The sequence below is a fragment of the Silene latifolia genome, chromosome 2 (assembly GCF_048544455.1).
Source record: "Silene latifolia isolate original U9 population chromosome 2, ASM4854445v1, whole genome shotgun sequence".
NCBI classification, from domain to species: domain Eukaryota; kingdom Viridiplantae; phylum Streptophyta; class Magnoliopsida; order Caryophyllales; family Caryophyllaceae; genus Silene; species Silene latifolia.
In genome coordinates this window covers 171,732,085-171,743,361 of record NC_133527.1, presented here as the reverse complement: position 1 = coordinate 171,743,361, position 11,277 = coordinate 171,732,085, and the positions used below count along the sequence as shown (strand labels likewise).

The following is an 11,277-nucleotide window of genomic DNA, read 5'->3' as shown; positions in this document are numbered from 1 at the left end:
GGTAGATAGTCTGCTGGCAGCAAAGAAAATAAGAGAAGTAAAATATCTAGAATGGTTGTCTAACGTGGTGGTGGTGCCTAAAAAGAATGGGAAGTGGAGAGTATGTGTGGACTTCACTGACCTCAACAAGGCATGCCCTAAAGATCCCTTCCCGCTGCCTCATATTGATGCAATGGTAGATGCAACAGCTGGACATGAGATGTTGACATTCCTGGACGCATGGAGTGGATACAATGAGATCTAGATGGATCCTGCAGATCAAGAGAAGACGGCATTCATGTGTGACACCCCTCGATGAGGCATCAAAAGAACTATTAAATCTAAGCGGAAAATAAGGGATTTTTAAAACCTTTAAAGTTTAAAGTGTGAAATCCACCATAAGTGATCAAACGAAAATGAAAAGTAAGATGAATAAGTTTTACAATTAAAAACGAAGTGCGTTGGGGAAAAGATATCCCACGAATAAACACAAGTCTAACGATAGGTGAGTCTAAGCAAACTATAACTAAGGTCCAAGGTTCAACGTTCTCGCTAGCTCACACGTCTTCCCCATAATCTGCATCACAAACCTGTCATTCATGTAAACATGAACGCCACGATCGGGGAGTAACTCGGGGTTCTCCCACCACAATATGTCAAAATGCACATAAGCAAGAACTTAATTAAACATATTGATCATGCATCATACTTGAATAATATGAACAAGGGAATATAAACGATAATCATAATGAGATAGGCACATTGCATTCTTAATGAGATAGGCACATTGCATTATAAATGAGATAGACATGGTACATTATATTAAACATGCATTCAAGGTAACCAAAACATGGATATGAGATTAGACATCGAATCATATGAAGAAGGTAAACAACGGATCAATTGAATAGAAAATACATGGATGGAAACCAATAGCCATTACTTGAAAACCTCTTAACAACCATAGCACGGGACGTGGCTACTAATGTCACATTCATACTTATGGCTTGCATCTCACCATAAGAACGGATGGGAACATCAATCCCGGCGATCATATCGCAACTAGGGGCTTGCATCTCACCACTAGTATCCGATAGGACTAAGACTCTCACAAACAATCATAGAAGACGTGCACTCTCGTATATAAGAACACGCCAATGACCGTAATCAGCAAGACATTTACAAAGGCTTTGACTCAAACAAGACAGACCCCTAGACTCCAACCTCTTGGTAGGACGACGATCATAATACGGTCCTAGTCTAAACCTGGATCCAGACTCTCGGGATGGGCGACACCCGATTCGACAAACGATACCAAATCGTATCCAAGACTCGAAACATGGCACGCACTCGTATCCAAAGGTCGAGTAACCTCTAATCAGAAACATGGCACGCACTCGTATCCAAAGGTCCGAAGAAAGGCGGAAGGATATCCTAATTCGGAAACATGGCACGCACTCGTACCAAAGGTCCAAAGAAGGAAGGATAACCCAATCCGGAAACATGGCTCACACTCGTGACCAAAGGTCCGAAAGGGGTAAATAGGAAAAGTCAAGTCGTCACACAATGTCAGTCGTCACACTTGGGTCACAAATACGAATGGAAAAGATTGCACAAACATAACGTAAACAATTCATGTGAAGCATGCATAAGTATAAAGGTATAAGAAACATCAAGTACTCCCATGATAAAAGAGTCTCAACACATCAGACACAAGCATTAGAACCAAAGTTAAGATGCATACCCAACAAGAAACTCAAAACCCAATCTATAACAACAAGTTTAGTACTCGACTACAACAAGGGTCAACTTCAAACGGTCATAACTTGAGTTCTATACATGATAATGAGGTGAAACCAGTTGGAGGTGATAGCTTATCCTCTTACGGTTCTAACGGTAGGTCATAAGCCTCAAACAAACAAGTAACGAAGAAGTTATGGCCATTTTAAGAAAACTGGTCCAGGCTGAGTGCGCAGCCTGCGCCGAGGTGCGCAGCCTGCGCCTAGATGCGGATTTGCACGACACAACAACTTCACCTTCATCCCCAAATCATTTTTTTATCATGCCAATACAATCCTAATTCCACCATATATTACCCAAGCAACTTTATACAAGTATTAAGGGTGAAATCAAAGCATAAAAGAGGGATTAAAACACAAGGTTCGATTCAAATTCAAACAATTCCAAACTAACAAATTCGTGACATAATTTAACACAATTATTAAGCATGAATAAGACGGTTTCTTTACTAATTCATCCATATAAAAATTCATGTAACCCAAAGGATTGGAAATTCCTTCAACTAACCATGAGATGGTTTCTCATACAAACTCATTCAACAACAAACATGTGAAACAAGAAAAGATTCAAACTTTAACATACATATGAACAAACTACAACATATAAACACACAAATTTGACATAATGTCGAGTAACCCATCACCGTTACCTTTTTGCACTTAAATCCACAATATACTCATCTACCTTTCAAGAATCCACTTCCGGGTTAACTAATCTTTCTCCTAGACATGAGAAAACACAAATTAAGACTAAGAATCGAAACTAGAAAAAGGGTACCATGTGTAATATGGGTCGACAGCCCTAAATAAGGAGGAAAGTCGGATCTTTTCTTACCTAGAAAGATGGAGGGCGATGAGAGGAAGAGATAGACGCGAAAATCACTTGAATCGGATAAGAATTGAGCAAGTTATGGTGTTTTGAAGATTTGTAAGGGAAAAAAAAATGTGTAACAATGGTGGTGTTTGGTGAAAGTGGTGCTGAAATTGTGAGGAAGGAGGAGGGGTTAGGGTTTCCTTCATGATTTATATGAGGAGGAAGGAATAATATGTGAGCCCAATAGTCATACTAGGCCCAACATGCAAAATTGAGTCGATATACACTAGAAATTACGTCTCAAGCCCACTACAACTCAAGACGAGAAATATTATTATTATTATCATTATTATCCGACCAAAATATTTATTTTGTATAACTTAAGCTTTAAAAATATAATATTTATAAAAATCATGTTTAATAATGAAATTAAATAATTTAAAATATAAATAAGACAATAGAATGGTTAATTAAATTATAAATGTCAAAATGGAAAATTCGCGGGTGTTACAATCACCCCATCTTTTAAAAAGTTTCGTCCTCGAAACTTGAAGGTAGAAAAGAAAGGTTATAAAAAGTAAAACTGAACTTTTAAAATTGGTAACCAAAACAATAAAAGGTTACTTATCGTAAGAATCAAAATCCTTTCAGAAGTCTCAAATAAAATTTTCCAACAGAACCAGGTTCTCATCAAAGGAACGAAAATGCTCTCGTTGCGCATTCAAGAACATCACATTCCAAATCGAAGATATGGTCAAAAGCAAATCATTTGTATAAATCGAAAATTAAAATACTTTCAAAACATTAATGAAGAGTTTTCAAAGGTATAAGTCTCATTCATGGAACGAAATTGCTCTTGTCGTGCACACAAGAACGCTAACTTTCCAAGTCAAAGACAAATTTAAAACAGAAATCACTCGCCGACAAGCGTAGAACAAGTTATTAAACGTTTCAAATAACGAGTTCTAACATCCGATCAACGTCAAAATCGAAAGAAAAAGGTAATTCACTCAAATTTTCTTTTGCCAAAGTCAAATTAGAGATAAAGGTTTCACTTTTAAACTCAAAAGGAAGTCAAATTTCCGAAAATATAGTATTAAACTCTGACAAAGGAATCATAAGTAGGTCAAAGTTAGTTAGAAATTGAGCAAGATTAAAAGTAACTCGGGTTTAGCAACTAAAATCAATAAAAAAGAAGTTGTACTCATAGAACAAAAGGAGAACTAAATCAAATTCCCATTTTCAAACCTTTAAAATAGGTAGGGTTTTATAAAAGTAACATAAACTTTTAACAATGGATCAAAAGTGGTAGCTTGAAATGTTTAGAAATAGCACGAAATGAAGAGAACTTAGATATCATGAACACAAGGTACGCTAAGAGGGTTCAAACTTTACCAACAAAAGAGCTATGATGAACTTCCTAGGAGAAGTGTTGAAATCGAGTCTACGAGGATATCAAAGATTGAATTTCACAAGTTACGAGTATCAAATTTAAAGGAGGAGCATGATGAAGCGAAGAAGAGAGGTATGAACGGAAATGCTTATGCTTAAGGAAGGAAGGAATTTAAACAACAAGGAAACGCCAGAAAGACAAATCTCAAACAACAAAGTCATCCTGAACGGTAACTCATAACCACATAACTCCCAAGAATTTCCTCAAAATACCTGCACACTTTACTCCTATGCTATCCCGTGGGTCAAGTCACTCCACCACAATTGTGATTCCATAACCCTCAAATATAAGTCATCTATAAACGATTTCCACGAAAGATCAAAACTACTAACAGAGTTACACACATAACCAACTATCGACTACTAGGAGTTCTCACTATGGTAAAATCCTTAATCAAAGGTCAAAATCTCAAGGTCTTCATACTTTCTAACACTCCAAACCAAAATCTTATTCACACCCGAATTCACAAGCATAGATGATCACATCCCCCAAATCATAAAGACCACCAACCAAAAGTAAATAGGTTTGTCATACAATTTTTCCTACCCAACTCAACTCGAGTTCCACTAATCCAATTTTGACGAAATCAAGGTTCACAAAGAATCCTCAAAGAGCATCTCACTCACTCTACAACGTAGCCAACAATGCCATCACTCCACTAAAGAAACAAGAGCAATAACTAGGTCAAGAAAAGATAGGAAATTTCAATGGGATACATAAACATGACGAGGTGTGTGATTAAAGGAGTCAATAGTAAAGGTAACTAGTTAACACCAAAGAAGAGACATTAGAATTAGAGAGGTATTCAAGGCAAGGAAATGACAAGTAAACTTTTATACATAAGGAATAAATCTAATCAAGGTATGAACGAAGGGAAGGAAGATGATTAAAGGTACGAAGGGGGATTTTAAGGCTTAAACCATACGCTTTCTAAGACTTAAGGTTCTCTCTAACAAGGCCACGCCTATTAGGATATCGTACCGTCATAACAAAACGACCAAATTTCAAAACGAGGGTCAAGGCAATTCATCTCATTCCTTATATGCAAGTCTCTCTTAAAGGATTACACCTCTATGACCGATCAAGGTAAAAATAAACGCTCGCTTAAGGGTTGATAAATTGGTTAGATTCGTTGTTCACCTATCCTATCACATATTAGGATTTCTCTAAAGCAAATCTACCACTCAAGTATAAAAGCACCCATTTACCTCAAGTACTTGACACAACCTCAATGTTCCTAAAACCATAGGGTTAACAAAGACTTCTCAATACTAAGTCTCTCTCAACTCAAGAACCCTCAAGGGTCAGCTAATATCAAATCACATCACCAATCCATTATGGTCATCAACATACCATTATCCTTTCTAGTTACTAAAACAAATGCTAAAACTTTCCAATGATGTACCTTAGTCTCACTCTCATACCATACCTCAGGTGGTAATCAATATCACTCACTAAAACCAACTAATAATCCCACAATTAGCATTTCTCTTATGGTCACATGTACATTATCAAACTCTCATATCTAAAGTGATTACAAAAGCCATTCACAAACTCGACTTACTTAATAAATCCTACATCCTCAAATCCACCATTCAGTTTCATCCATTTTAAGTCAAGTACTAAGCATTAGTATCCCAAGGCACGTCTCACTACACTTCCCAAGGTTTTCAAATCTCAACCATAAACAACAAGCCAAGTTCTATAACCTTAGTAACAAATGCAACTCACACTTGACAACTTAAATAATGCCACCAATCAAGAATACTCACTTTACCAAGGATTTAGGTCTAGGAATCATTAAGTATGTCTCATCTCACCACCTAAGTCTTTCCAACATCAAATCCTCTCCAAACCAGGATTAAGAGTCAACCACAAACAATCTCCTCAAAGGTCAAATTTCCAACCAAGGTCAACATTCCTCAAAAGAAAGAGTATTATCAAAAGGCGTTAAGGGAGGATAAGCAAGGAACAAGGAACAAGTTATGGGGTATAGGAGTAGCTTCCAAGCAAAACAAAAGAGAGTTTAGAAGAAGGATAAGCACCAAGAGATAAAGAATAACGCAAGATACACAAAGAAATGAGAAACATCTTTGAGGAAGTAGAAGCATTCTTCAAATGTTGAACAAATCTTCAATCCTCAGCAATAGGCACCAAATCTTGATCACCACACTGGTAAGTTTACGGTTATTGATCCAAGGGCACACAAATTATTAAAGGACAATCAACAAACATGTTAGAACCTAACAAAGAGCAAACACACTACAGACTACCACCTTAGGTCCTTAAGTCTACCCATCTCTCATTCATTATTCAAGGTCAAGTTCACATTTAAATTTGGGGTACACGTGTGTGCGTCGGGAGCAACATATGCTCTGATACCAACTGTGACACCCCTCGATGAGGCATCAAAAGAACTATTAAATCTAAGCGGAAAATAAGGGATTTTTAAAACCTTTAAAGTTTAAAGTGTGAAATCCACCATAAGTGATCAAACGAAAATGAAAAGTAAGATGAATAAGTTTTACAATTAAAAACGAAGTGCATTGGGGAAAAGATATCCCACGAATAAACACAAGTCTAACGATAGGTGAGTCTAAGCAAACTATAACTAAGGTCCAAGGTTCAACGTTCTCGCTAGCTCACACGTCTTCCCCATAATCTGCATCACAAACCTGTCATTCATGTAAACATGAACGCCACAGTCGATGGGGTGTAACTCGTGGTTCTCCCAGCCACAATATGTCAAAATGCACATAAGCAAGAACTTAATTAAACATATTGATCATGCATCATACTTGAATAATATGAACAAGGGAATATAAACGATAATCATAATGAGATAGGCACATTGCATTCTTAATGAGATAGGCACATTGCATTATAAATGAGATAGGCATGGTACATTATATTAAACATGCATTCAAGGTAACCAAAACATGGATATGAGATTAGACATCGAATCATATGAAGAAGGTAAACAACGGATCAATTGAATAGAAAATACATGGATGGAAACCAATAGCCATTACTTGAAAACCTCTTAACAACCATAGCACGGGACGTGGCTACTAATGTCACATTCATACTTATGGCTTGCATCTCACCATAAGAACGGATGGGAACATCAATCCCGGCGATCATATCGCAACTAGGGGCTTGCATCTCACCACTAGTATCCGATAGGACTAAGACTCTCACAAACAATCATAGAAGACGTGCACTCTCGTATATAAGAACACGCCAATGACCGTAATCAGCAAGACATTTACAAAGGCTTTGACTCAAACAAGACAGACCCCTAGACTCCAACCTCTTGGTAGGACGACGATCATAATACGATCCTAGTCTAAACCTGGATCCAGACTCTCGGGATGGGCGACACCCGATTCGACAAACGATACCAAATCGTATCCAAGACTCGAAACATGGCACGCACTCGTATCCAAAGGTCGAGTAACCTCTAATCGGAAACATGGCACGCACTCGTATCCAAAGGTCCGAAGAAAGGCGGAAGGATATCCTAATTCGGAAACATGGCACGCACTCGTACCAAAGGTCCAAAGAAGGAAGGATAACCCAATCCGGAAACATGGCTCACACTCGTGACCAAAGGTCCGAAAGGGGTAAATAGGGAAAGTCAAGTCGTCACACAATGTAAGTCATCACACTTGGGTCACAAATACGAGTGGAAAAGATTGCACAAACATAACGTAAACAATTCATGTGAAGCATGCATAAGTATAAAGGTATAAGAAACGTCAAGTACTCCCATGATAAAAGAGTCTCAACACATCATACACAAGCATTAGAACCAAAGTTAAGATGCATACCCAACAAGAAACTCAAAACCCAATCTATAACAAGTTTAGTACTCGACTACAACAAGGGTCAACTTCAAACGGTCATAACTTGAGTTCTATACATGATAATGAGGTGAAACCAGTTGGAGGTGATAGCTTATCCTCTTACGGTTCTAACGGTAGGTCATAAGTCCCAAACAAACAAGTAACGAAGAAGTTATGGCCATTTTAAGAAAACTGGTCCAGGCTGAGTGCGCAGCCTGCGCCGAGGTGCGCAGCCTGCGCCTAGATGCGGATTTGCACGACACAACAACTTCACCTTCATCTCCAAATCATTTTTTTATCATGCCAATACAATCCTAATTCCACCATATATTACCCAAGCAACTTTATACAAGTATTAAGGGTGAAATCAAAGCATAAAAGAGGGATTAAAACACAAGGTTCGATTCAAATTCAAACAATTCCAAACTAACAAATTCGTGACATAATTTAACACAATTATTAAGCATGAATAAGACGGTTTCTTTACTAATTCATCCATATAAAAATTCATGTAACCCAAAGGATTGGAAATTCCTTCAACTAACCATGAGATGGTTTCTCATACAAACTCATTCAACAACAAACATGTGAAACAAGAAAAGATTCAAACTTTAACATACATATGAACAAACTACAACATATAAACACACAAATTTGACATAATGTCGAGTAACCCATCACCGTTACCTTTTTGCACTTAAATCCACAATATACTCATCTACCTTTCAAGAATCCACTTCCGGGTTAACTAATCTTTCTCCTAGACATGAGAAAACACAAATTAAGACTAAGAATCGAAACTAGAAAAAGGGTACCATGTGTAATATGGGTCGACAGCCCTAAATAAGGAGGAAAGTCGGATCTTTTCTTACCTAGAAAGATGGAGGGCGATGAGAGGAAGAGATAGACGCGAAAATCACTTGAATCGGATAAGAATTGAGCAAGTTATGGTGTTTTGAAGATTTGTAAGGGAAAAAAAATGTGTAACAATGGTGGTGTTTGGTGAAAGTGGTGCTGAAATTGTGAGGAAGGAGGAGGGGTTAGGGTTTCCTTCATGATTTATATGAGGAGGAAGGAATAATATGTGAGCCCAATAGTCATACTAGGCCCAACATGCAAAATTGAGTCTATATACACTAGAAATTACGTCTCAAGCCCACTACAACTCAAGACGAGAAATATTATTATTATTATCATTATTATCCGACCAAAATATTTATTTTGTATAACTTAAGCTTTAAAAATATAATATTTATAAAAATCATGTTTAATAATGAAATTAAATAATTTAAAATATAAATAAGACAATAGAATGGTTAATTAAATTATAAATGTCAAAATGGAAAATTCGCGGGTGTTACACATGTCTGAAAGAGGAATATATTGCTACAACGTCATCCCATTCGGACTAAAGAACGCAGGCTCCACTTTTCAAAGGCTGGTTAACCACATGTTCAAAAAGCAGATAGGAAGAACTATGGAGGTATATATTGATGACATGGTGGTAAAATCATAAAAAGCCAAAGATCACATGCGGCACCGCGAAAATATTCAAAGACACCCGAGGGAATACAAAATGAAGCTAAATCCATCTAAATGTACCTTCGGGTATCCTCCGGCAAATTCTTAGGCTACATTGTAACTCAAAGAGGGATAGAAGCTAGCATCGAAGCGGATCAAGGCCGTCTTACAACTAGAGTCACCCGAAAAGCCTAATGATGTTCAAAGACTAGTCGGAAAGGTAGCGACCTTAAGCGAGTTCATCTCAAGATCCTCAGATAAGTGCAGGCTGTTTTACGACATACTGAGAAAGAGTCAGAAGTTTGAGTGGACCGCGGATCACAAGCAAGCTTTCAGAGAGTTGAAGCACTACCTCAGCAGCCCACCACTACTGTCGAAGCCGGAACCAGAAGAACCACTATTCCTATACCTGATCGTCACAGAGGTGGCAAGAGCGCTGTTCGTCGGAGAGCGAAAAGGAGCGGCCGATGTATTCTACGTAAGCAAGTCCCTGCTGCCAGCAGAGACCAGGTACACATCTCTTGAAAAATTAGTACTAGCACTGGTAGTAGCATCTCGCAAGCTGCGCCCCTATTTTGAGTCCCACACCATACATGTTGTGACCAACTACCCGCTGAAATCTATCATGAGGAAGCCTGAACTGTCAGGCAGAATGTCGAAGTGGTATGTACACCTCAGTGGGTACGATATCCAGTATGACCCCAGAACAACAATTAAATCGCAAGAATTGGCCAACTTTGTGTCAGACTTCAGCCCAGCCATCCAAAATCTGGCAGATGAGGAAATCCCCACCCTAGGGGGGAACAAGGAGGCAGAGGTCTGGCAGATGCATATTGACGGAGCCTCCAACCAAAGGGGGGCATGAGTAGGGTTAATCCTGCGGTCACCACAGAGAGACCTGATAGCACAAGCGGTAAGATGTGAATTCAAGGCAACCAACAATGAAACAGAGTACGAGGCCTTGATACTAGGAATGAAGCTAGCTCTGGAGTTTGGAGTCAGGCATATGCGCATATCCAGTGACTCTCTACTGATAGTTAACCACGTAAATGATGAGTTTATATCCAGAGATTTGAAGATGATTGCATACTTAAAAATAGCGAAGGAGTTAAAACAGAAATTCGGAACTTGCAAGCTTAAGTAGATCCCCAGAGATCAGAACGTGGAAGGAGATGCCTTAACAACTCTGGTGGGAACATTCAAACCGACAGAACTATCCAGCATCCCCATAGCACACATGCTAGAACCTTCTATCCAGAAGGCAGATGAAATAGATAAAGGAGAACTGGAGGATCCACAGAACGGAGAAGGAGTCCAGGAAGCTACAGAGGTAGGTGAAGACTCTCAGCCAGCTGACCGACCAAACGACCAAACAAGCAGATGACTGGGATTGGCGCACACCCTACCTAAACTGGCTGCGTCATAGCAAGCTACCGGATGACAAGAAGGAAGTAAGGGCTTTCAAAGTGAAGGCCTCCAGGATCATACTTATTAACGATATACTATTCAGGAAATCACTGGCAGACCCCTACTTATGGTGCCTGGACAAGGAAGAGGCGCAGACTGTGTTACATGCTCTCCACAGTGGCGAATGTGGATACCATGCATGGGGCAGGAGTCTGGCAAATAAAGCTCTCAGGCAGGGATACTTCTGGCCCACGATGAAGGCAGATGCAGCAGAATATGCACGCAAATGTGACGTCTGCCAGCGCTCAGTACCAATGATCCATCAGCCAGCAGAACCCTTGCACCCTATCATTTCTCCTTGGCCATTCATGGCATGGGGCATGGATATAGTATGACCTCTACCAAGAGCCACAGGAAACAGGACATGGATGCTGGCGATGACAGATTACTTCTCCA

At 39.0% G+C, this 11,277-nt stretch overlaps 2 long non-coding RNA genes across 2 annotated transcripts; both read right to left on the bottom strand.

Annotated features, from left to right (window-relative positions):
* Positions 1-330: 330 nt before the first annotated feature.
* On the bottom strand, positions 331-2,886 carry LOC141631149 (uncharacterized). The gene is made up of 3 exons (XR_012537597.1): positions 2,614-2,886; positions 2,429-2,501; positions 331-569 (listed from the first exon to the last, which is right to left on the bottom strand). It is a non-coding gene; the product is annotated as an uncharacterized LOC141631149 (long non-coding RNA).
* A 3,353-nt stretch (positions 2,887-6,239) lies between these two features.
* Positions 6,240-8,995, bottom strand: LOC141631145 (uncharacterized). The gene is made up of 3 exons (XR_012537596.1): positions 8,766-8,995; positions 8,581-8,653; positions 6,240-6,720 (listed from the first exon to the last, which is right to left on the bottom strand). It is a non-coding gene; the product is annotated as an uncharacterized LOC141631145 (long non-coding RNA).
* Between the last annotated feature and the right edge of the window lie 2,282 nt (positions 8,996-11,277).